The sequence below is a fragment of the Rattus rattus genome, chromosome 9 (assembly GCF_011064425.1).
Source record: "Rattus rattus isolate New Zealand chromosome 9, Rrattus_CSIRO_v1, whole genome shotgun sequence".
NCBI lineage: Eukaryota > Metazoa > Chordata > Mammalia > Rodentia > Muridae > Rattus > Rattus rattus.
In genome coordinates, this window is record NC_046162.1 from 65,231,563 (window position 1) to 65,257,368 (window position 25,806).

At 50.8% G+C, this 25,806-nt stretch overlaps 1 protein-coding gene across 5 annotated transcripts in view; it reads left to right on the forward strand.

Annotated features, from left to right (window-relative positions):
• Positions 1-25,806, forward strand: part of Rbfox3 (RNA binding fox-1 homolog 3) — a 438,537-nt gene that overhangs the window by 97,271 nt on the left and 315,460 nt on the right. For all 5 annotated transcript variants that reach the window (XM_032912140.1, XM_032912143.1, XM_032912142.1 and 2 more), the window contains exon 2: positions 7,104-7,236. The gene's annotated coding sequence lies outside the window, so the exon portion shown is untranslated. The remainder of the gene's footprint in view (positions 1-7,103; positions 7,237-25,806) is intronic.

Here is a 25,806-nt window from a genome sequence, read left to right on the forward strand (position 1 = left end):
TTAGCCTCCCGGCCTTACCCTGTAGACCATTATGTCCTACCATGCCATTGGCTGTCCGTAACCCCACCTGACCCTGCACTGCTGAGGGCAACAGAGGATACACTCTCAATCCCTGCTGCCTGGTACAGTTGGGCACAGGCTGTCTGTCTTTGTTGAATTCCTGAAGGAAGCAGGGTGTTGCCTGAGTTTCCCACAGACTCTTTGCCTGTTTTTAGCACAGCGAGAGCCTGTCAGGATCAACTTCATGCTTTTCTCCCCCTCCTCGCATCCTCTGCTATCCCACCTGGGCTTCTCTACATCAAAACAGCACCAGTGTGTGTGTGTGTGTGTGTGTGTGTGAGAGAGAGAGAGAGAGAGAGAGAGAGAGAGAGAGAGAGAGAGAGAGAGAGAAGAGATGCATGCCCAGGAGTGAAATGGCTTGTCCACCAGTTGACCTGGGCTACTAGTTGAAGTTTAAGGTTTTTGTCTTTCTATCAATCCATAGATCTGTTGATCCAATTATCCATCTAGACATCAATCTTCTGTCTGTCCATCCATCTATACATCGAACCATTGCTCTGTCATCTATCTATCTATCTATCTATCTATCTATCTATCTATCTATCCATCCATCCTTTGATCCATTGAGTGGATGATTGATTGATTGATTCACCCACCCATTCATCGGTCTACCCACCTAACCACTGATGTACTCACCTTTGATTTATTTACACACCCATCCATCTGCCCACCCATCCTTTGATCCATCGATCCATTGATCCATCTATCCATCCCCAGGCACAGCACTGAGAACCTAGACCATATCAGGCACTGTGTTTGCAGTACCAAACTCCCCAGCCTTTGTAGACCCGCTGGAGTGATGCAGAACACCGAAATACAATAGCAGTGAGCAAGGAACTTGGGGGCGAAGGTTAGCCTTAGTTGTCAGAGAAGAGCTCTAAAGAAAGTCTGATGGAGGAGAAGGGGCCTCAGCTGATAAAGAGCACAAGGTCACTATTGGGTGAGAGGGCGCCTGGTTGTTGCTCTAACCTGTGCAACAGCAGATGCCCTCCTCTGGAAATGCCCTTGTCCTGGGATTCTGCGTTTCTCTGTCGTCTCCTTCTCCCTTTGAGACACCGTGCTCCTCTGTGCAAGACTGCCCTACCCACTAGCTCCTTAGAGTCTCAGCTGTGATCGTAGCTCATCTCTGCCGTCTCCACCACCTTCTCGCTGGCTGCTCTGCCCACATCTGCAGCTTCAGCCAGTGTTTCTGTTTTCCATAAACTCTTAGTTAACTCTCACCCCGCAACACGTTACCTGCAAACACGATGGCTTAAAGTAACAGTCATTTATTGGCTCTCAAGTTTCTGGGGTTCTGGAACCTGCAAACAGTTTAGCTTATGTTGCTATTTTTTTTTTTTTTAAGAAAAAATAGCTCAATGTATCTCAATGATGTCCCACTGCCAGTGTGTGTGGGCTGGAGGCGTCCGAAGCCAGCCCATGACAAGGATGTTAATTCCTATACTGTTTACAGTGGACTCTTAGCTTCCTCCTGCCCGTGTGGTCTCTCGGTAGAGCTGGTGAAGGTCCCATGAAGTGTCGAGAGCCGCACAGGAGCCATGTTATCTTCAGAGACCTGAGCTTGCATCTTCCTTACCTGTTGTATCCCTTGTTCGCATAGATGACCCGGCTGGGAGGTGGGGGACAAAGACGGTAGAGATTTGGAATCACACAGCCTTCCTGTAAGCTGGTTACCATGGCCCACAAAGCAGGGAGACCTCTTCCTTAAACCTTAGGTCTTAGCACACAACCACTTTAGCTACTTCTATGTCACTTCAGGGCGATTCAGTCTTTACAGCTTCACAGGCCTTGAAATACATTAACCTTTCAATGAACAAATAAAAAATCCAGGATTTCTACACAACCAGGTTGACCTGGAGCTCACTGTCCACCTACCTGCTGGACACATGCTATTTTTAACATTGTAAAGAGGAGAAAGATAACAATGGCTCCACTGAGGCCCTGTTGTGGTACACTATTCCTAGAGAGACCTGAACAAATGTCTGCTCACCCTGGAAAGGGAGCCAACAGCAGACCAAAATCTGGCTATCATCAAGACCAACTTGATAAAGCAATGAATTATATTGCCTTTGCTTACAGAACTATTGGTGAGGGGTTACTTACAGGAACAGGGTTGAGTCAAAGACAGCTGTGACACCAAAGCCGACCCCAGCATGGGTGACAGCCCAGGAAAGCTGGAGACTTGAAATACACTGCACAAGCTGAAGGCACCCCAGCAGGTTGGGGGGGAGGGGTGTGCCTCTTTCAGGCAGTTTAGATGGTCTGAGACTTTTACAGGTAACTTGGCCAAACTCTGTTTCTTCTGTGTGGTTCAGCTAGTGTGAGAGTATCTGTCAGACATACACTGTTTGTATTTGCTTGGGTGGGAGGGACTTAGTGAATCTGCTCAGTTTCATGGACTTCCTGAAGCTATTGAATTATTTGCTTTGTGAGCTTAAGGAGCTTTCCTGCAGAATGAGTTTCATCCCATATCCTTAGAACGCTAAGATGGAAAGTTTTACTTGGAAGACATTTCTACGCAATGAACCCTTCCCAAGGTAACCTTCCCTGACATCCTAAGGCCCCCAACTTTACTGAGAGGCTATGGAGTGGCTTGTACTAATCTTGTGTCCACTGCTGGCCATGTCCCCTGGCTTCAACCTTGCCCTTCAGCAAGCCTACATGTCTCATCTGATTGCCCGGAGCAGTCAATTGAGATTCCTGTCTTGTTTTCACTTGTCTGCAGGGTCCTCCCGGACATCAGGACGCATGTACTCCTAAGACAAATCTGCATAGCTTCCCGCTTAAAAATTCTCCAAGTGACTTCATAAAGTCCTTGGTGTGGCTTTCAAGGTGCTATGATCTGGTTCCTGACTTCACACTGACGGCCCCGTCTCTGCTTTGTCCAATACCAGTGGTGTCCCATCTCTGTATTCTCAGAAAGACACTTCCCTGTGGCCTTCTCATTTGACACCTGCTGCCTCTTCCTCTGCCCTGCCTCTCCTCTCCTCCTTCCCCTTCTCTTCTTCCTCCTTCTCCTGTCTTCCTCTTACTCCCCCTCCTTCTCCTCTTCCTCCTCTCCTCTTCTCCTCCCCCTTCTCCCCCATCCCCCTCTGGGGTCTGTCACCAGCTCCATCTGGGAAGCCAGAACACCCTCCCCCACGCGCGTGGTGGTTTCCCCGTCTCTCTCATTGACATTTAATTCTGCCAGTTGCTCAAATGTCTCGATATAGCACTTGTCTTATGCCAGGCCCTAGGTGTGACAAAGGACGATTCCTCCGCCTCGAAGCTCGTCCACCTCCACTGTGGTAGTCGGCTGGCTGTTGTGTCTCTACTGTAAGCTTCTGGGGACATGTCCCTGTGATGTTCCTTCATCCCCAGCATAGGAGGGACTCATGGAGGTGCTTTCTGGAAGGGTCAGAACATGGGTGCTAGGTGATCAGCAGTCCCTTGGTGTGCCTACGGCAGACCCGGACTGCCACGTCAGGCTCCCCGTCATCGCAGAGTGGGGACCCGGGAGACCGCTGAGGCTCTTCGTTAGGTGATGTGCTGCCGTCGAAGCATAAGGAGCTGCACGAGGAGCTGATTTTAGATACCAGCAACCACATAAAAAGTTGGGCACCGGGGTTGGGGATTTGGCTCAGTGGTAGAGCGCTTGCCTAGGAAGCGAAAGGCCCTGGGTTCGGTCCCCAGCCCCGGAAAAAAAAAAAAAAAAAAAAAAAACAAAAAACAAAAAACAAAAAAAAAAAAACAAAGTAAAGCGATGAATTCGCTGGGCAGCTTTGGCAACGGGAGACCCGAACATCTCTATTTCGTTAAAAATGGCTTAAACCGCAGAAGCCTGGTGACTCGGCCATAGCTGGGCTGGTGTGCTTTTTTGTTTTTGTTTTTATCAGGGCCACTTATGACGTAAGGTGCAGAGTCCTCCTGCTGCTGCTGGGTCTAGCCTCATAGCTGGGGCTCCCGGGCTCCCGGGCTCCCGGGCTCCCGGGCTCGCAGGCTGAGCTCAGGTCAGACAACCACCAGCCTTCCCTTCAGGAACTGTTCCCCTGACCTTGGGGAGAATTGCTTCCCAAATTACAGCCCTCCGCTTTGGGAGTGTTAAACACAGCGCGGCAGGCAGAGAACACGTAAATTACATAAGGCCCGTCCCATTGCCGCTGGGTGACTGGAATAATGTCTCATTTCACCAAACCAAAAGGTACACTGTATTATTAAAACAGGCTGGCATTAAAAGAAGAAGTGGAGCCGCAGTAACACTGTCAGACTCCCACCACACGTCAGAATAATAAACCAGGAGACAGGATCTATAAGGCACGAGGGGAGTGAAGGGTGAAGCCAGCTTCGCAAGAGCCATTTAAAAACGGGAGGAGGAGGTGGCGACGGCTCATTTTCTTGGAATATTGCATTTCCCCGTTTCTTTACTACTGAAATATGGCTGTCATGCTGTGTCGTGCTTTCCTGTGCTTTCCTCTGGGTTAGAAGCCCACTGAGCCGTGCTTTCTGGGTTCAGTCATCATCTTAAACACTCCTGTTGGCCCTTGGTCTGTGGGCCATACTCTGCATGTGCATGCATGAGTGCGTGTGTGCGTGTGTGTGTGTTTGTGTGCCTGTGTTTATGCATTGTGTGCATGTGTGTGTGGGTGTGTGGAAATGTGTGTGTGTGTGCCTGTGTGTGAGCGGGTGCATGTGCTCATGGATGTGTAAGTGTGAGCATGTGTATGTGTGAGTGTGCACATGTGTGTGAGAGCATTGTGAGCACTGCCTGTGTGAATGTGTGCATGTACATGTGTGCCTGTGTATATGCCTTGAGAAGGAATGTATGTGTGTGTGCATGCAAGCTAGTGCACCTGTGTGCATGCGCACATGTGTGAGAGCATGTGTGTGCATGAGTATGTGTGCATGTTTGAGTGTGTGTGTATGCTTGTGAGTGTGAATGTGTTGGTTGATCTTCCTGCCTCCACATCCAGAGTGAGGAACCCCTCCCTGATGCTACACACACGCGCACCCGCATCCCCACACACACACATACAGAGGCTCCTTTCTGCTTCTCATCTGGAATCTTATAAATAAAGCCATTTTCTCAGGTAATATTTAATTTATAAAGAGTTAGTGGTGTCCCCAGCCCACCGAGCCGTGTGTAGCTTTGGGGACTTTGGGAAAAGCCTGCCACAGGCTTCTCTGCAGGCTCTTTCTCTACAGTCTTGGGGTATTATGGCTTTTGCTTACCATGGAGAGAGAGAGAGAGAGAGAGAGAGAGAGAGAGAGAGAGAGAGAGAGAGAGAGAGGTTCTTTTGCCAACAGTGGACAGCTATAACCCTTCACACTTTAATGACTTCACGTTCCTGGAGTTAGAGGTACATGCACATATGTGTACAGGGGACATCATGGGGACTTAAGAGTTTCCCACTTACCCTCCCTGCAGCTTCAGAGAGGAGGAGCCTGAGGATGCTAGCAGACCATGGGGTCAGGCTTAGACACTCCATGTGTAGTCCTCAGCTGGATCATGAGCTTGCCCAGCTCAAATGTGGGGACACAGTACTACACTCTGCACATACAGCACACAGTAGGGGCACACTCAGCACACAGTGGGGGCACACTCAGCACACAGTGGGGGCGCACTCAGCACACAGTAGGGGTGCACACAGCACACAGAGAGGCACACTCAACACACAGTCGGGGTGCACACCCCCATAGTGGGGGCACACTCAACACACAGTGGGAGCATACTCAGCACACAGTAGGGATGCACACCGCACATAGTGGGGCACGATAACTATGCTTCAGAGGGTGAGGAAAGCTCAGTTCCCGCCCCCACAAATGAGACCCCTTTTGCTGACAACAGGAGTAGCAGACGGTGGCCTTGACCCTGGGGCCCTGTGGAGAGTAGGCACTTAACTCCTCTCTTCCATCTCTCAGCCAGCCCTGGCCTGGCTCCTCTCCAACTCCACCCTCCACACTCCTCTGATGTTGTGGTGGGGGCTACCTGAGTGGAGTATGAGAGTAACAACCCCACAAGCCTACAAAAGCCGTGGCTGCGTGGCTGCATGGCTGCGTGGCTGCGTGGCTGCGTGGCTGCGTGCCCCCAGCCTGTGTTCTGTGGTATTCTGTGCAGTGGGTGAGGGATGGATGGCGCTTCACACAGCAGAGAGGAGGAAACAAGCCCCCATGGTGGACAGGTTGCTGGGTTTTCTCCCACTCAGCCTGGGTCAAAGAAAACAAAACAAGACTGAGGATTTTGGTGGGGCATGGCCAGGGCGGGTGTGGGATAGTGAAGATTTTTATCGAGTCTTCTGTCCCTGAATGGTTTTACTGGAAAAGTGGCATGTGCAGAATTTCTGGGGTTGGAGCGGGGAAGAAAGCTATGCAATTACAGAGGGTGCACGCCCTGTGTGACAATGGACACAAGGTGTGTTATGGGCGTCGGGGACAGTTACCCTGCATATACAGGAATATCCTAGAGGCCCTGACTACGGGGATGAGGGAGTGCCCTAGGAGAGGTTCCAGATCTCATGAATCCTATAGGCAGAGGGAGATTTACCACAAGACCACCTATGATTGCCTTAGCTCTGTCTGTCACCTGGTCTTTCTTTCTTAGATCTCAAATCCTGTGAACTGTGAACTCCCGTAGGCTGAGTTCACCAAGGTCATCAAAGCAATGTTGGATGTTTCTAACAAGGGTTGTGGCTAAAGTGGAGACGTGATCTGACCATTCCTATTGAAAGAGAGGGACAAGGTGTCTGTGGGGTGTGTATGTGTCGTGTCCGGTTAGAGTCTAAGCCGGAGGAGACAGGAACTGAGGCTGGAAGGGGCCGTGGGAGAAGGCGGGGAACAGCTGGTGGGAGACAAGCGTCCGTGGTCCTGGGGAGTCAGAGGAAGCGGCAGAGCCTAGGTGCTCAGTGGATGGGGGCGGGGACCACGTGAGTGACTCCCTAGTGGCAGGCCCTCCACTACTGCCCCTTTGCCTTTGGCTTCTTGCCAGCATCTGTTTTATATTAAAGGGGAGGGGTTATTTCCAAGGCAGAGCATTTATTTTTGTTTTATCCCTTTTTCCTTCCCTTCAGGTTGAAAAGCTGCCTGTGAGAACCTAGCGCTCTTTGGTGATCCCGCTCTGCCTGGGCGCACACACACCATACTAAGGAAGCCTCATCAGGTCCTGCACGGGCCCCTGGCGGAAAGTAGACAGCACCCCAACAGGTAAGGCCGCGAGACTCCCCTGCTCCTGCCTTGGCATCCGAGTTTGCGGTGAGAGTCACTCTAATAAGACCACTTCAGCTTCCGGAAGGCGTTGCGCAGGGAGGCAGTGGCAGGGTGTCCTATGACTATGTTTGCGGTTCATTGCGTCTTCGTGGCTTCTACGAGTTGGTTAAGTCAAAGCGAGTCCCCAGGCCCCCAGGAAAGCATGGCCGTTGACTTTGTTCTCTGTGTCCTGACATTCATCAGCACATTTAGGGGAACTTAGTCTGGGGAGGAGAGTAGCTTCGTGGTCTGCTCCTGTCGGGTTGTCAATATGAGATGCATAACTGGCCAGGTCTGGGGATCTGATCATCCAACATAATGTCCAGGCTGCCCTCAAGCCAGTGAGCAGCATGGGCCTCCATCTTGCCACCGAGGTGACGGGTGATTCCCTGTCCGTCAGGCTGAGCAACAGGTTCTGACAGGAGCCACCAGGGCCAGTGTCACACTTAGAGGTTTCAGATTCAACCCGCAAGACTTCATCTGTCTTCCATACTAGCTACAGGGCTTGGGGCCTCTTAAGTTTTGATCATTCCCTAAGCTGGTTTGTAGACCCCAAGAAAATGCTACATAGGTTCTATGATACATGACACACAGGAGAGGGCTGTGAGGGCCCTGGGGACTGTGCTTCTATGCTTTCTTCCTGGGAAGTTAGGGAGACCCATCCTCCTGGCCTGCCTGCATATGCACCAGCTAGAAAATACTTCAAGCTGTGTGGAGGTTGGAGGACAACTTCTAGGACAACCCCATCCTGTGGGCTCTGAAGAGGGAGCTCAGGACAGAGCTGGGTAGCAAGTGTCTTTTCTTGATGACTCATTTCTCTGCTCCCCAGTGACAGATTTTACTGGGTCAAGCGTGTAGTAGGAACACAGGGCAGGGGGCGGCTTCTCCAGAGCCCTCTGCAGAGTCTGTGGGTAAGAATTCTGCATGGTACTGATGCCTCTCCAGGGACACGCACACTGTCCCCTCATGACTGACCGAAGCTCTCTTCCCTGGGGTTTTCTTCTTGTACAAGGCTCACTGGTCCAGAGACTTCCCTGTATATCACTCAGCAAGGTAGCCCCAATCTTTGTGATCATGTGACTATCAATTGTGATCACGTGACTATCAGTCACATAATCACGTGACTGTCTCTACAATGTGCACAAGAGGGATATGCCCTCAGCAGACACTGTACTTGGGTTTTTGAGCTTGGACCTTCTCCTGAGCTAGAGGTCTGTAGCAAGCTGACGTTTCTGTAACAAGCTGACGTTGGACCGTTGCAGTTCTGACTGACCACGTGGTCATGAGGGGAAAGAGGAGGCAGCATGCTGAGTGGGCGAGCGATGAAACTCATGAGGTTGGGCGCAGTCATTGTGTCCTCCCATTTCTCAGGATATTGGATGCAGCCCATGGTAGATGGAGGATTGCCTGCCTCCGAGCATCTCTGATGAGCTCAGGAAAAAGTCCCTCGTGGAGTTTGTAAGCTTGTAGATGGGGAGTGGGCTGGGCTGGGGAACAAGCTGCTGTGTGTTATAAGTAACGTCCAGGGGTGCAGAGGCCGAGGGGGACAAATGGGATGTGCTGAACTGACCGATGCTGGGGAACGGAGGCGCCGCTGTTCGTGCAGGGACAGGTTGTGATGCTGATGCTCCAGGTAGGGATGTGTGGAAGCATTTAGAAGATGGGTATGGAGGGTTAAGGTCAGAGTTGAATGGCTGAGTGGGAAGTGGGCAGAGTGCAGATGGATCCAGTGCCCAGGGGCTGGGGTCCGAGGCCTCGGGGGTAGGGTGGGGCGGGGGTAGGGTGGGGTTGTAATCTGTTAAAACAGGCAGCCACTAAAGGGTTCTGAGTCAGGGGCTTCCTCTGCTGTGGCTCAAGCCTGATGAGATGAGGACAGTGCTGCCTCCTGTGAGGGCCAAGGCAGGGAGGTCAGAGTTGAAGCCGGGGTTAGTTCAGGGCTGCTGTAGGGTCAGCAGTCTGGCCTGGGACTGGACCAGAGGTAGATATTGGACCAAGCTTGAGCTGACTCTTGTCCTGTGCTGACTGAGATGTCCCTGTTCAGTGACCCAAGCCATGCTGGGAGGTCCTCAGTGTCCCCTTGTCACTCTAAGATCATGGCTTGTGGCTCCCGAGAGCCTCAGAGGGACTGGGTCTTGCAGCTGGCCTCGGGCGAGCTCTAGTGTCCTGCTGCTGGATGCTGGAGCTCCTGACTCTACCCCCGAGTGAGGATGCCTGGCCCAGATTCACCTTCCTGGGCTTCAGAGAACCATTGTGCCCAGCAAGGTCGCTCTTTGGGGTCATTAAAACTGAAAGCACAAAGCCCAGTGGCCCAGGATGGACCTGGGAAGTCCAGGAGCCTTTACATGGAGAACTTTGCCCAACACACTCACATTCGGACCTCGGTGGGTTTGGAAGGTAGCTTTGACAGCTGCACATCTAAGTCTTGTCCTTCCTGTGGGGTGAAGGCAAGGGGGCTGTGGACTCACAGGGAGCCCATCTTCTAAAAGAAGATGGTGTGTCCCAGCCTCCTGTAGGTGGCCTGGCTAACCTGCGTGTCTTTTCAGCAGCTCTGACAGAACTGTCAGGTCAGAAACGTGGATGAGTGGCCTAGTTTGTCAGGCTGCTAACTCCTGCACATGCGCACATGCGCACATGCACGAGCGTGCTCACACACACATACACACACACATACATACACACACACATACACACACACACACACACACGCACACGCACACATACACGTTACACATCAGAACGATGCCTTGCCTTGTGATGTCAAACCCATCAGGCTGCTGACTCCTACACACACACAAACACACATGCACACATGCACACACACATGCACACACCATGCACACACGCACATGTACATGTTACACACCAGAACGATGTCCTGTGATGTCAAACCCATCAGGCTGCTGGCTCCTACACACACACACGCACACACACACACACACGCACACACACACGCACACATGCACACGCACACACATGCACACACACACACACACACACGTTACACACCAGAATGATGCCTTGTGATGTCAAACCTGCTGCCAGTGTGTGAGAATCCCCTGCTCTGACTCTTTGGAGAAGAGCTTCTCCTTAAGAGTGGTTTTGAGGTCAGAGATGAAGAACCTGGACTGGAAGAATGTGCTGCAGCCTATGGCTGAACAGAGCTGGGTCACAGTTCCGGGAACAGCTTCGCCAGATAGCTCACTTAGTGTGATCCCTTCCACTGCCAACATGTCCTTGTCCAAGGGGCGACAGGAGAAGAAATGATTTCCTCCTGCCTTCGACCCTGCCCTCTGCATTTCTCGTCTTTAGGCAGGACCTTGTCTTTAGGTCTTATTTAAAAGCACAGCCCTTCCAACACGGAGCCAATTTGGATCTTACCGTGCAGCCATTCCCAAGCCTTTATTATAAAGCATGGGCGGACATTAATTTTCTGCAAAATGAGGTGTTGCAGTGGCCAGTCTGTGGGCAGGGGTCCGTCAGACATGCTGGAAGGAGACGTCTGTCACCCACCAGTACAGCAGATGTGCCACCTTGCCTCGTCCCTTCTGCTGTCCCCAAGTTCTCAGGTCCTCCCAGCCATATTTGTATCCATTGTCAGTGTCACTCAGGGGGACCAGAGGTTGTGACCAGTGTTCCTTCTCCGGATGTTTTCAAGACGGGAGAGCTGCTTAGGCTCAGGAGCCAGGGAGGGGAGCGTCAAGTCTTCCACCTGCCTTCTGTGCCCCTGGGATGGAACGGCAGGCGACTGAGGCTGGGGCCCTGCGGGCTGGGGCGGAGCATGCATGTTTGCGGTTGAGCTGCTGGCACCCTACAAGTGCTAAACGTTGGAAGACATCCATCTCCAAGGCCCCCACCCTCGAGCCGCGTCCCATGAGCACAACAGGCGACATCCCATAAATCATCTCTGAATGAGCGTGCTTCCTGCACTCATCCATCACGCCTGGCTCTCCTCTGCTTGTTTTTAAAAGCTGTTAAACCAGAATCCATCACAGGGGATGCCGCCGACACCTTGGGCTGAGCCGTACACCAGCTGCCCGAATCTGCGGTGGTTACTGAGGTCTCCTGGTGTGGGGAGGAGTGTGGGGAGGAGTGTGATCATGGCTGTGTCCAGCCATATCAGAAGCCACTTAGAGACGGACCTTCCTATCTGTCTTTTCGGAGCCTGCCCCACTGTGCCGCTGGGCAGAAAGGTTGGAGCCCATTGGACCCACACAGGGCTTCCTGGGCAGGGCTCCTGCTCTCATCTGGGCTCCTTCTAATGGTTTGATGAGGGAATTTCACTGGAATGAGCTCTGAGGATGCACAATGCTCACCCATGGTTTGTCCCCCTTCTCCTGACCTGCTGCCTCCTCCTGACTTTCCCTCCTCTTCTTCTCCCTCTTCCCTATTTTTCCTCTGTTTTCCCTATTCCTCCCTTTCTTTCTGCCTCTTCTCCCTCCTCCCCCTCCTCACTCTTCCTCCTCCTCTTCTCCCTCTTCTCCCTCCTCCCTCTCCTCCTCCCCCTTATCATTCCTCCTCTCCTCCCTCCCTCTCCTCCTCCCCTCCTCCTTCCTCTTCCTCCTCCTCTTCCTCTTCTTCCTCCTCTTTCTTCCTCCTCTTCCTCCTCCTCCTCCTCTTCCTCCTCCTCTTCCTCCTCCTCTTCTTCTTCCTTCTCCTTCTTCTCTCCCCTCTTCTTCTTCTTCTTCTTCTTCTTTCTCCTTCTCTTCCTCTCCTCCTTCCTCCTTCTTCTCCTCCTCCCTCTCCCTCCTCCTCCCCTTCTCCTTCCTCTTCCTCCCTCCTCCCTCCCTCCCCTCTTCTCCCTCCTCCCCCTCCTCAAACCTCTTCCCCCTCTTCTTCTTCCTCTTCTTCTTCTCCCTCTTCTCCCTCCTCCCCCTCCACTCCCACTATAGGACTTTCTTCACCTTAGGTTTCCGTATGCCTTCTTCCCAGGCCTACTAGCCCAGCTCCATGCTTGGTCTCACTGCCCTCTCCCTTTCCCTGTAGTCCTGGGAAGCTGGCAGTCGAGTGACATCCGGGACATGTCAGGGGAGGTGAGAAGGCTCCAGAGATGGCGTCTCCTCCATGAGAACCCTCGGCTGGAAGCTTCTAGGCGTCGGGATGTTTCCTACACAACTGGTGCTGGGCCTGCTCCAGGCTCTAGACAGATGTCACAGGCCTTGGTGGCATTTGTGTATCGTCTCCCATCTGCCTGCAGCGTCTCCTTCGTCCTTTTCTTGGCCTTGCATGTGTTAGTCAAGGATAAAACCGCTTGTCGGAGCTGCTTCGACCTTTCCTAAAAAGTAGAAAACCAGGTCAATACTTTTCCCTTGGTGGCTTTGAGCTCTGTGGCGGAGCTAGGAAGGGACTGGAGGGGGTCACAGAGGATCCCAAAGAGTTCCCCAGGTCTTGACTCAGGGGTGAAGTCGTCCAATTAAAGCGCATTAGTTGCCAGGGTGTTAGAACATTAGGAACTATTAGGCTGCTCCGCCTGTGGCTCCCGACCTGGCGGGGAAGGCGTCTCTGGGCTGTGGCTAGCCCTTCTGAGGGGTGAGACAGGATGACTCTGTGGGGGTCATCTCCAGAGTATCAGGGTGGCCACATGAACTGAAGACTAGCTGGTTGTGTCCAGGTCATGTCTTATTGTCCTACGGCAGTGGCAGTCTCTCAGAATCCCAGCCCTCAGGAGGCAGAGATGGGAATCGCTAGAGCAAGCTGGCTAACCCACATGTGTGCAAACATACATACATACATATATACATACATACACACATACAGTCAGACATACATACATACATACATATATACATACATACACACATACAGTCATACATACATATATACATACATACACATATACAGTCATACATATATACATACACATACATATATACATATATACACACATACACACATACAGTCATACATACATACATATATACATACATACACACATACATCATACATACATACATATATACATACATATACACACAGTCATACATACATACATATATACATACATACACACATACAGTCATACATACATACATATATACATACATACACACATACAATCATACATACATACATATATACATACATATACACACAGTCATACATACATACATATATACATACATACACACATACAGTACATACATACATATATACATACATACACACATACAGTCATACATACATATATACATACATACACACACATACATCATACATATATACATACATACACACATACAGTCATACATACATACATACATACATACATACATACATACATACATACATGTGTGCACAGATAGTTTAAAACAGGATATGTTTATTCTCGATCTGTCCCGGAGGTCAGAAGCCCTGGAGCAGGAGAGTTGCAGAGGCAACCTATGCGCAGGGCCCTTCAGAGCTCCCGTAACGGTGGCCACAGTGCTTGTGGCTTGTGGCTGCATCTCTCCCACCCTGGCCTCTCTATGACATGGTTGCCCCACACCCACCCACCCAATGTGTATGCCTGATTTACCGGCTTTCATCCATTAAGCACTCTGTCATTGTCGTCGGCACCTACCTAGGACAGACTCCTCCCAAGTGGATGGTGCCTATGAAGTTCCTGTTTTTATGTGTGTTCTGTCACAAGGATTGGGAGCTAGGATGTGAATATGCCTTTGGGGAACATAATTCTAAATCCAGTATCCTCCATGGTTGCTGGGACAAGGACAGTCCCAGCACTGTAACCCTCAGTGGGCCACTCGGACGCTGGTGCTCTCTGGTGTCCTCGGGAACACCACTTTGCCTGTTTGAAGACGGTGATAAGGAAGGAAGAAGGGGTCACTCTGTGACACAAAGATGGGTGCAGGAGCCACGAGAGCGATGTCTTGGTCTGTTGCCATAGCTGAGTACCTGAGACTGGGCGACGTATAAAGAAAATAAATATTTCATATGGTTCTGGAGTGGAAGTCCAAGAACACGGTGCCAGAAACCGGGGAGGCCTTCCTGCAGCATCATGGCAGGCAAGACCAAGCGGGCATTGACACTTGGATCTCTCTCTCCGTGCAAAGTCACTAATGCCACCCTCATGGCTTCACCAAACCCTAATTCCTTCCCAAAGGATGTACACCAGATAGCATTAATATAGACAGGGGAGAATAAGTTTCAGTGTAAGAATTTGAGAGACACATTTCAACCATGAGTGAAGCCTTGAGAACGCCAAGACCCAGGTAGTTGGGGGTTGAGGGAGTGTAGCTGGTATTGATTGGCTGAGAACTTGGCCACACCCTTTCCATATCCCATCATACCATGGTGGAAAATCATCTTTCTTTTCTTTTAGCCAGTGTATGCATTTGTTGTATGTGCGTGTATGCCTATGTGCTTGCACACATGTGGGCTTGTATGTATGTATGTATGTATGTATGTATGTATGTATGTATGTATGTATATGTGTATATATCTGTGTGTTTACATGCATGTGGGCTAGCCAGCTTGCTCCAGGGATCCCGTATCTCTGCCTCCTGAGGACTGGAACTCTGGAAGGCTGCCACATCTGCCTGGCTTTATGTGGAGTCTGTGGATCCGAATTCTAATCCTCACACGTGGACAAGAAGCACTTTATCCGGTGAGGTCTCTGCGTAATCCGGAAACCATCTTGAGAGTGAAGTAGCTGGGCCTTAATCTAACTCTGATATCCTGTTCACAACATGATTCCAAGCACAAACTCTCATACAAGGAGAGAGAAACCGGGGTCCTGTCATGCAAGGTCTTCTCACAAAGGCTGAATAGAGCATCTTAGAGGGAGTTCAGGAGGGGTGCTTAGCAAGGGAGGGAGGAAGCGTCTCTGGAGGAAGAGGAAGTGGGCTTAAGTATCAGAGCGGACAGACAAGTGCTGGGAGTTAGGGCTGCAGCAGGCCCGGCAGATATGGAGATCAGAGGTAGTGACTGGGAGAAGGCCGAGTGGAAGCTCTGGGACTAAGGACTCGATAGCGGAGACGTTCATGGATGGCCCACGAGGGCTCTAGGAGACAGAATAAATGCTACTGGGAAAGAGAACAGAGGTGATGGAGGAGTAGGAGCTCCAAGCTGCATCCAGGTTCACATGCTGGACTCACAGGAGAGTCAAGCATCCTTAGACACTGGTCTCTGTCCTCTCTGTGCCTATGCGTCCCACGTTCTCTCGAGATGATGAACTATCTGTGGACAAGGGCCGTCTTCAGGGAGAGCCACTGTCCACAGAAGGAGGGAGCAACTATGCTGGTCCATCAGGGTAGAGTCAACACAGAACAGCACTCTGGGTTTGGGCAGCCCTGACCCACAGCAACTATGAACAGAAGTTGTGACTAAAAGGCACACTGTGGACAGAGACAGGAGTAGTTCTTTGTGGGTCTGTCTACATCTCTCGATTCCAGGGTCAGATGTCTCATCGTGGAAAGCCATGAGACTCTCCTATCCACGTTATGTGAGTCTCAGACATGGGGTTCACTGGTGTGACTCTCAGATGGGAACCCAGCCGAGGTCTCTGTGTCTGGCTGCATAGGGTCCCCGTTCTGTCCTTCTGAACAGACACAGCACACCGTTAGAGGGACAGTTGTGATTCCATTCGGGGAGTGGGCATCAGTGGGGCCTGTACCAATTGGGAGAAAGTTGTTTGTTATGGTTTGCAAGTGTTTCAGGATGGGAGCTTTCAAAGGCACCTGTGTTCAGAAGAGGAGGGACTGGGACGCGCCCAAGGAAGGGAGAACACAGAGGAGGGGACAGCACAAGTTTGGCTTGAGCTGTGTGTGTGTGTGTGTGTGTGTGTGTGCGCGCATGCGCGCGCGTGAGCAAGTGTGTGTGCATGTAAGTAATGACAATATGTTGTAGACATGTGTGTTTGTATGTGTTATATGTATAAATGCATGTATTATGTGTATATGTATGTGTACACATGCACGTATGTGTGTATGTGTGTCTCCTGTATGTGTGTGTGATGACAATGTTATAGGCATGTGTGTTTGTATCTGTTGTGTGTGCAAATGCATGTGTTGTATGTATATGTATGTGTACACATGCATGTGTGTGTATGTGTGAGCTCTTGCATGTGTGCAGTAGAAGAGGAAACAAGGGAGAGAGAGAGAGTCACCCTGTCCTCTGCCGGGACAGACAGCTCCATCCTTGACTTCACACCATCGAATGCTGATGAGCTATGGCTGGAAGTGCAGGACGCGGCCTCCTGCGGTTACCACTGGGCGTCGATCATGATGTAACCACCCTGGCAGGACCTGAGGGCAATCAAAGCTAAACCCATGTTCAACAAAATTCAAATAGGATGCTCCCCACATGCCACGAGGGGAGCTTCTGGGCTCAGAGCCCCTCAAACAGTGCAGAAGGCTTGGGAATTCCTCAAGGTGACCTGCTTGTGGAGTCCAGCCCACCTTGTCTGGAATGTTCGTCATTCCAAGGGTTGTGGGTGTCATCGCCTTGTTAGGCATCACAACTCAGAAAACAGGACCATGGGACAATGTGAGCACTGGAACGTTCAGAGTCATCACCTCGGTCTTCCAGCACTGACGCTCAGAGTGTGCATGCTGGACGGCTCAGGTCAACACTACTCAAAGCAAGGTCCACATGCAGGCCCCATGAGTCAGGGCTCCTGGCCCCGAGATTGAACACCGCCCTTGAGAATGGTGCACTAATCCATTTTCTATTTCTATAGATAAATTCCCAAGACCGAACAACTTTATAAAGCCAAGAAATGTATCTATCTAGTCCTAGAGATTTAAGGCAGTACTGGCACCAGTTCAGCCCTGAAGAGGACCGGTCTTCTGGCAGAGATCTCGGTGGCAGATGTGTGCCTGGGAGGGAGAGATCACACATCCAGACAGGAAGTCAGAGGGGAGAGGGATCTAGTACAATAGCTCACACTTATAAGATGTGAGTCAGAGTCCTATGAGAGTTACCCCAATCTTTTCTGAGGTCAGGACCCCAATGACCCATGAGGACCCACCTCCTAAAGAGCTCAGTGCCTCAAAACATTGCCTCACCGGGGACAAGCTCCTCCCAACACATGAACTTCGGTGTTATATGATGATGATGGATGGTGGTGGTGGTGTTGATGATGATGGTAGTGGTGGCGATGGTGGTGGTGGTGGTGGTGATGGCGGCGGCCGTAGTAGTGGTAGGGACACACATTCTAACTACTATAACAATCAACATTTTTATTCTTTTATAACATATGAAGTGGAATTTTAACTCTGTGAAATATAAGAAATTAGTCTTGCCTATGGGAATTAAAACCATAACTGCAGAGGGTTTGAAAGGACTCACAAAACTGGTGTTTACCTAGGTGTGGTTACTACTGGGTATATCCTGCATGGTGTTCTGGTTGGTGTTAGAGAATGCTTGGCATTATGGGAAGGCCTTGAGTCGGCTACGGCTTCCGGTACCAAGCAGCCTACACTGGGGCCCTGAGGCCCCACCAATTCACCTCCTTGCAGTTTGGAGCTTGAGATTAAGATGTTGGCAGGGTTGGGCTCCAAGCTTCCACTGGGCTGTGGAAGCCATGTTCTCTGGCTTCCCAAGCTCTTCCTTCTGTTCCTGTCCTCATCTCTTGGGAATACGTGGTCAGATTGGAGCAGGACCCACGTGGTGAACCTCACCCTCTTCAGCTCTCACAGGTTGTCTCCAAATCCACTGACTAAGCGTTGAGGACTGGGATTTTAGTATATTGAGATTTTTTTTTTGAGACAGTCTTAGCGTGTAGCCCTGACTGGCCTGAAACTCACTATGTAGGCTGGCCTCAAGCACTCAAAGATAGCCCGTCTTTAGCTCCTCGGTGCCAAGACTAAAGATGTGCACCACCACGCCTGGCTTAGACAATGAGTTTTTAAACGTAATTTAGTTTAGCCCAGGAAGGTGCATGAGAATTCGCTGCTGTATTTTTACAACTAATAACGGGTCTTCTATTATTTCAATATTTAATGTGCAGGGTTAATTTTTGTCAAGGTTTTACACTGTAGCCCAGGCTGGCTGCAGCTTAGAGTAAACTCTTCTGCTCAACCCCAAGTGTGGGGTTTATAGGCGTGCACCACCACACCTGGACAGGAGGTTATAGGTGTGCATCACCGTACCTGGCTCTAAACTATATCGCTTTTCCTCATTGCTACTGTGGCATGTGTGGGTGAGTCCTAGCAGGCTCATGTGTGTCAACCTCCATAGAACTGGGGATTCTGTGGGTCCCTGGTCTGATTGGAAATGACCAAAGTGTCACAGCTCTCAGAAGGGAAGTCCATATAGGGCAGGTAGCCAGGGTCCCGGGTCTTGCCTGCTGCCGTGGCAGCACCAATGAGACTTGAGCCCAGCCAGTCAGGTGAGTCCAAGATCCAGTGATGAATGCTTTGTAAAACAAAACTCTTCCCTAAAGTGATACAGCTCAGTAAAACAGCCGCTCTCAGGTGACTCTTGGAGAAATATCTTCGTACTTTATTCCACGTGGGTAGGGACTTTATAAACATTGAGGAGTAGGGCGGGATCCGGGGGAAGATAGATGCTTTCCATTGGCTCAGTTTGAGATGTTAACGATGCTCTATTTGCATGGGGAAGGGCTTCAGGTGTTTTCCCTACAAGGCTGTCATGGTGCAGTGGAGGGTCATGGTTATGTGTTCTAGAGCAGGTGGAGTTTGGCAGGGAGCTGGCCCCATGCCTACCATACTCAATTCTGAGATCTGCGGGTTTGGGCTTACTCAGCCTTACCAGATCGATCATCTGTCTGGTGCAACGGTCCACTTGCGCACAAACACACACACACACACACACACACACACACACACACACACACACACACGCACACACACACACACACGTGTGCTCTGTGGTTCGACACTTGCGACAGATGACAAGTTCTCTTGACTCTTTATCCTCTGCTGCCTATGGCAGTGGGACGGTGGTCACAGCTGGCAATGGATGACCTTTTAAAGTGATCAAGTTGCCTGGTCCTGAATCCCTCCTTCTCCTCAGTCCTTTGGTCTATCGTGGTCCTGGCTTCTGCTTCTCTGAATGTAGCTCTGTGTGTGTGTGTGTGTGTGTGTGTGTGTGTGTGTGTGTGTGTGTGTGTGTGCGTGTGTGTGTGTGTAGGTCTCTGTGATGGCCCTTTCTAAGATCACTTTTTGAAAGGGTGCTATTGTGGTTTCTGTAGTTATACTGTTTTGTATCTTGTTATTGTTGAGAAAGGCTTTCGCTCTGTACCCCAGGCTGGCCTTGAACTCCTGGTAATCTTCCTGCCCCAGTCCTCTGAGTGCTGGGTTTGCAGGCATCAGCCGCCATCCCATCTTTGTTCTTTGATCTGCCCTGGGGAGACCCTGTTCCAGGAGATACCTTCTTCCTTCCTGACATGTAGCATGGGTGGGAATCCTAGGACTCATGGCTCTCTTCGCTGTGTTTGCTTTGATGCCTAGAACTTTTGCTAACCCAAGCTAAAATCTCTGGTCTACTTTTTCCCCCCATTAACAGAGTATAACGGAAGCGGGTGATGTGATTTTTTGCGGTGAACACGTAGGTGCCTGTCAGAGCTGGAACACACCTACACGCACGTGATGGGCTGTGTGCAGGGGAGAGGAGATTACATGGCTTGTCTTGGATGATGGAGAGGCACGTGTCACCGTGCTGGAGGCGTGCATTTTCTCTCCGAGGGGCTCCCAAAGAGGGGCGATATTAAAGCTCTACCCCCAGGGAACCGGGCATCTGCTTCCAGAAGGGGGCCAAAGGAAGCACGGCGTTTCCCTGAAATCTTATTTGTTATCCTAAAGCACACGCACATCGTACATGGAAGCCACGGTGTGCCTTTGCTGGCTGCAATGTTACAGCATCCTCTCACAGAATATTCAACTAAAGTCAATGCTTCAGACAAACGCAGTTCTTTGCCTGTGAGTGATCTGCCTCCTCACCCTCCATCCCTGAGGCCAAGGACGGGGTGGGAATGGAACCCTAGTTCGAGAAGCCCTTGGTAGGGCTGCATGGGAGAGTTGCTATGTGAGTTGTGTGTCGAAGGGTGGCCTAGACTAGAAGAACGCGATTACTGTCTCCACATGACATTTTACCAGGCTATATATGATACTGTGACATTTTGCAGAAGTCCCGTAGAGAATAGCAGCCACATGAACACAGGCACCTCAAGCCCATCTCGCCAACCACCTGTGGTATCTGCTGGTACGAGTCTCATCGCTCGCCCTCTATCCAGTAGGGCAAGGATGCGGCGTGGAATCCACTGAGGTGCACGGATGAGGAAGGGACCCACGGGAACTAGATGAAGTGAAAACAGAGTTTCAGTTTCACGGAGCCTTTCAGCTCTCGAGGGGGATTTTCCTGTGAGTGCGGGCTAAGTGTCAGGGTGATGTAGGATGGGCCAAGTACAGGTTTCCTTGAGGAAATCCATGGTCTGGAGAACACAGACGTGTGGGAACCTCCAAGCTGGGCTCAGTTAGTACTCCAAGTACCCAGGAAGCGTGAGGTCATGCAAGAGTAAGGGCCGGTAGAATCTAGAGGAGGAAAGGTGACCCATTCCCTCCCCCACACCAGGCCATCCACCAGACTCCATTCACATTTAGTCATGGGTCCTGGACACACGGGCACTGGCTCGGAACACCTGGTCCCAGTGGAGAGGGTTCCATCAGGAAACCTCAGGCAGTGTTTTAGAGATGAGGTTCAACTGCTTACAGACTGGACAAGAGAGAGATCTAAGCACTGAGATCAACGCAGCCTACAGGGCATCAGAAGAGCAGTGAGCAATCAAGCAACGACTAACAATGTACCAGAGGGGGGGGAGGGGGAGGGGGGAAGGGAGAAGGGAAGACAGAGACAGAGATAGGGGAGGGAGAAGGGAAGGAGAGGGGGAAGGAAAAGGGGAAACAGAGACAGAGAGGAGGGAGGGAGGGGGAGGGAGGAGGGGAGAGAGAGAGAGAGAGAGAGAGAGAGAGAGAGAGAGAGAGAGAGCGAGCACGAGCAAGCTCTGGAAGCCAACCTAAACAAACAGAGACACTAAAACTAACCAACTAACCCCAGGTCAATATACCTAGCACTAAGTCTCACCAAGCCATAATCAACCCATAGACATAATCCCATCCTACCTAACTCTAACCACAACCAGAGCCTAGATGTATATATAACTCTAACGCTAGCATAACTTAACCATATCCAGACCCCCGGCCGATGGAAACTCTAGTTCTAACATAGCTCTGAATGTGAGCAGAGCCTATTTCTAAGCAATACACGAACTCAGACTGCAGGAGACCCTATCCCAACCACAGCTGTAACCTAGCCTAGCTCTCTCCTCAACATAAAACAGTCCTGAACAACCCTGACATAACTCCAACACCGAAACCAACCCCAAACTAACCATCACACTAAACTCTAGCCCTAACATCAGTTTAGCTCAAATCCTAATCTAACCCTACCTTAGCCTTAACCCTACTCTCTAACCCTAACCTAGCACAAAGAGTAAGCAAAACTCTAATTCCAACTATTTTACCCTATCTGAGTAGTTGGCAAGATCTAACATTAACCTAGGATTAACCTAACTGAAGGTCAGCCTCAACCCTAACCCAATCTGCACCTTAACTCTAACCCTAATAGGAACCTAACAAGATGCTAGTCCTACCCATTGTTCTAACCCTAATTCAATCCTAACCTAACCTAATCTAACCCTAAACCCACATACTAACCCTAACCAGGAGCTATTGATGCTAACTTAACCATAGACCTAATCATAGCCCAGCGTTAACTCAATCTTCACTTAGATGTAACTTTAACCCTATCTTGATCACAACGCTAATGTAATCCATCCATCCATCTACTCATCCATCCATCTATCCATCCATCCATCCACCTGACTTCCTACCCACCAGTTTACCTATGCATGTACACATATCTGACTGTCTGACTGTATATTCATCCATCTGTACATTCTTATCTTTAATATACATATATATGCCTAGCATCCATCTATATATGTATAAAGATGTTATTGATCTGTCCATGTATCTGTCTTTCTGTCTGTCCATTAGCTATGTATCTATTTTCCACGATGATACCTCTATTTATTGATCCATCATCCCCACTGTTTATCCTTGCATCTAACCACACACCTATTACCTGTCTACCCCCCCCCATCTTCTCATCCATTCATCGTTTACCATGCATCTGTTCACCTCTCCTTCTATCTATCTGCCTGGAAACCATTGATTCATTGATTTGTATCATTGCTGTAGAGTTTATATTTAAAGCTTTATCCATTCTTGGCCTTAACTATTATGGGGCTCAGGCTGGGAAGCCAGAGGGTCAGGTCCATGCTTCTTTGTTCTGGAGTCTCTCACTCTTCACTGGGGCCTCCTTCAGTTCTCCAGACTCAGACAACCAGACTTTGAGGGTAAGAAGGCAGAGAGGGAAATGGAAACCAGCGAGGAGGTCCATCGTTCTATCCTGGTGTCGGAGAAAGACAACCTCCAGGTCCTTATATCAGGAGCCTGGGTGGGGAAGATGATCATGCTGGGGATGGGCAGGGAAACTGAGGCTGAGACATGTGTAGAAGAAGAAGAGGAGGAAGGGAAAGAAAGAAGAGGTGGGGAGGGAAGGGGAAGGAAGGAGGAAGACATCCTTCCAGAGACCATGCTCAAAGTCTCTACCCTTGCTGGAGAGAAGCATTGACTTCTAAATTACAGTCACAAGAGGTGTCATGGATCATGGGAAACAGGCCCTGGCTGCCGGAGTCTGGCAAGAAACCAGTGGATCACATCCCACTGAGTGTGGATGCTTGCTGGGATAGGGCCTGAGGTTGAGTGGGGGATAGGACGGGCTCGCTGAGCACAGACAGCACACAGCCGGGATGCGTGGCACAGTCCCCGGTAAAGGATAGATGTCTGGGAAGATGGTGGAGAGGGACGGATAGTAGGTATGGCTAGAGGCCTCACATTCCCCAACATCCATGTGTGTGCAAGAATGACCTCTTCTTAAAAGTTTGAAAGAGACTTCTGGCGAAGATGAATAGGCTTTCCCACTCTTTCCCTCCTCCTGGCCCCACAGTCGGCTCACACAGGTACTCACCATCCTGTGCACCATGTGACCCATGTATGCACAAGGATGGCCGTGTACTATGCTCACAGTGAGGCTACCACTGAAATACCCTGTGACCCACTGAGGTGGCTGACTCCCACCATGGCATCGCCTGCCAGGTCTGATCCTAGGAGGTCCTTCTCACCGTTTGTGGCCCTCATCTGAGGTGAGGGGAGCGCTGTGCTTCCCCATAGAAACCTTTCTTCCAATACCTAGAGTTTACCCTGCAGCCAGTCACCAGGCCCCATAGCAACCAGGGCTGGCAACAGCGCCTGGCACCTTTGAGAAAAATTAACAAAATCGCTTTCCTTTGGAGAGATGGGGCGAGGAGGCTCGTGGCTTCTTGTTATGTAATAGAACAATCTCTGAGGTTCGGATCACATCCTCGAGTCCAGGGTTGATTGGGAGCTGAGGTGGCCCTCCAGGTGCCGTGGAATAGCTGATCTGCATACATCCTTGGGAGGCACGAGGCCCTGTGCAGAGCTGAGGGTGGAGGGAAAGGCTCTGATACCCTTCTTCCCAGGGGTGAGTGTGAATGGATACCACCCCTTCTCCTCTCCACCACAGCCCGGGAGCAGCTGGATTGACTGATCTCACAGCCCCAAGTCCATCCCTGGCTTTCAGGACAAACTCAGATCACCAGGGTCTAGGGAAGCCTGTGATGACCAGGAAAACAGTGTCCAGGGAAGAATGAGATCGATCGTCCAAGCTCCGGCTGGGGACCAGAGGATGGGAGTAGCCATGAGGGCCAGGTAGAAAACACTAGCCAGAGATGGCTGGCCCTGGGCTGTGACCCCACTGCTTAGAGTCTCAACAACCATGGGAACAGTCTCTGAAACACCAATGTGTCTCTAGTCCAGGCCTGTGGTGGAAACATCAGGATAGGTTAGTCCTGGAAATTATGGCAGAGAGCAGAAGAACCTTCACTTTCAGAGAGCCATGGGGCAGAAGCCGGAAAGCTCTATCAAGTGGTATTCAGAGCAACAACCAAGGCAGGGAGGCTCCCATGCACAGGTGGGACTGTACTGCCGAGGTCAATGGCCCCGTGTCCGCCCTGGACCAGGCAGATGAGAATCCACAGAGCCTGTCACCAGGCTACCTACAGAGCCACTCCATTATCGTTGCCCTGGTTGGAGTCTGGGTAGGGCCTAGAAGGCTGGCAGACCACGGTGGCAGCCTTTGGCTCAGCCGCCCTCCGGCTACTCTGGCTAGTTAACATGCAAGCAGTACGTCGCTGGGAGAAATTTAGATTTTTTTTTTTTGCATGTGCGCTTGCATGTAAATGCGGGTAGGTGCTGTCCTGATTGATGGCAATTAGCATTTTCTAACGGGAACAGATGTTCGGATTGCCAGGAGGCTGGTACCTACCGCCCACGCCGCCATCTGCTCGGCTGGGCAGGGCCGGGGGGGAAGCAGCCCCGTCCCGAGGCCCGCCATTCCTTGGTGGTGTGTACTTAACAGGATTGTGTGAGATTGTTTCTGGAGGGAAGAAAAATAATAATAAAGATGTTTTCAGGGTTATAAATAGTTCATGCTGTTTATTATGGGATGGAGCTCCGCTCTGACTAGCAGGCTGGGTTTCTGTGTGCCGTGAACAAAGGGAGAACTGAACAGAATGCAAAATGCCAGCTCCATGCAGGGCAAGGGAGCTGCCTGGGAAGCCGGGGTTGAGGGGTCCAAGACCCCAGAAGGACTAGGGAAGGTGGAGAGGGAAATTGGGGAGTGGGGTGGGATGGAGAAGCAAGACAGGGCTTTCGGTCTTTGACTTCTAATCCCAGAAAGCCAGAATTTCCGATTAGATTATCTGACTTCTCAAGGCTGTGGCAGGTGGGATGGGCTCAGAGATGGAGCCACGCCCTGGGTCCTACTTACCCATTGGCACGTCCTCAGCTCTTGGCCCAGGACCATAACCATCTGATTTCACCAGGCTTCTGCAAAGAGGAAGGGATCATTCGTGCACAGGGCATCGCTGTGCCCAGCCAGGCTGCTGGCCGAGGGCAGGGCCAGCCTTGCTCCCAGCTGTCTTGGGTAACGGGTAAAGCCTGGCTATCGTGTGCCTGGCACGTTGCCTCTGGGCGAGTTTTCGTTACCCTCCCGGTAGCCGGCACAAGCAGATTCTCTCGTGTTTTCTTTCTTTCTTTTCTGGTTTCTTGGCTTCTTAGAACAAAACAAGTTTGTTTGTTTGCTTGCTATAAAAAGAGTTATCCTCCCCCCTCCCCCCATCACTGTCTGCAGGAAGCAGCCAGCCTGCAGCCCCTTCCTCCACAGGCAGATGTCTGCGGGGGAGCCTGTCACCCGTCCTCCAGGCATGGGGACAGATGTCCCATCTTTCTATCAGGGACACCCTTTCTCTGTGAGCTGAGGCACAGCACCCCACCCCAGGCTTGCTTCGTTCTTGGTTGTTGCTGTTTTTAAGGCACAGTTCTCAACCTCTTCAGAGCTCAGACGTGCAGCACAGTGCCAGACTTC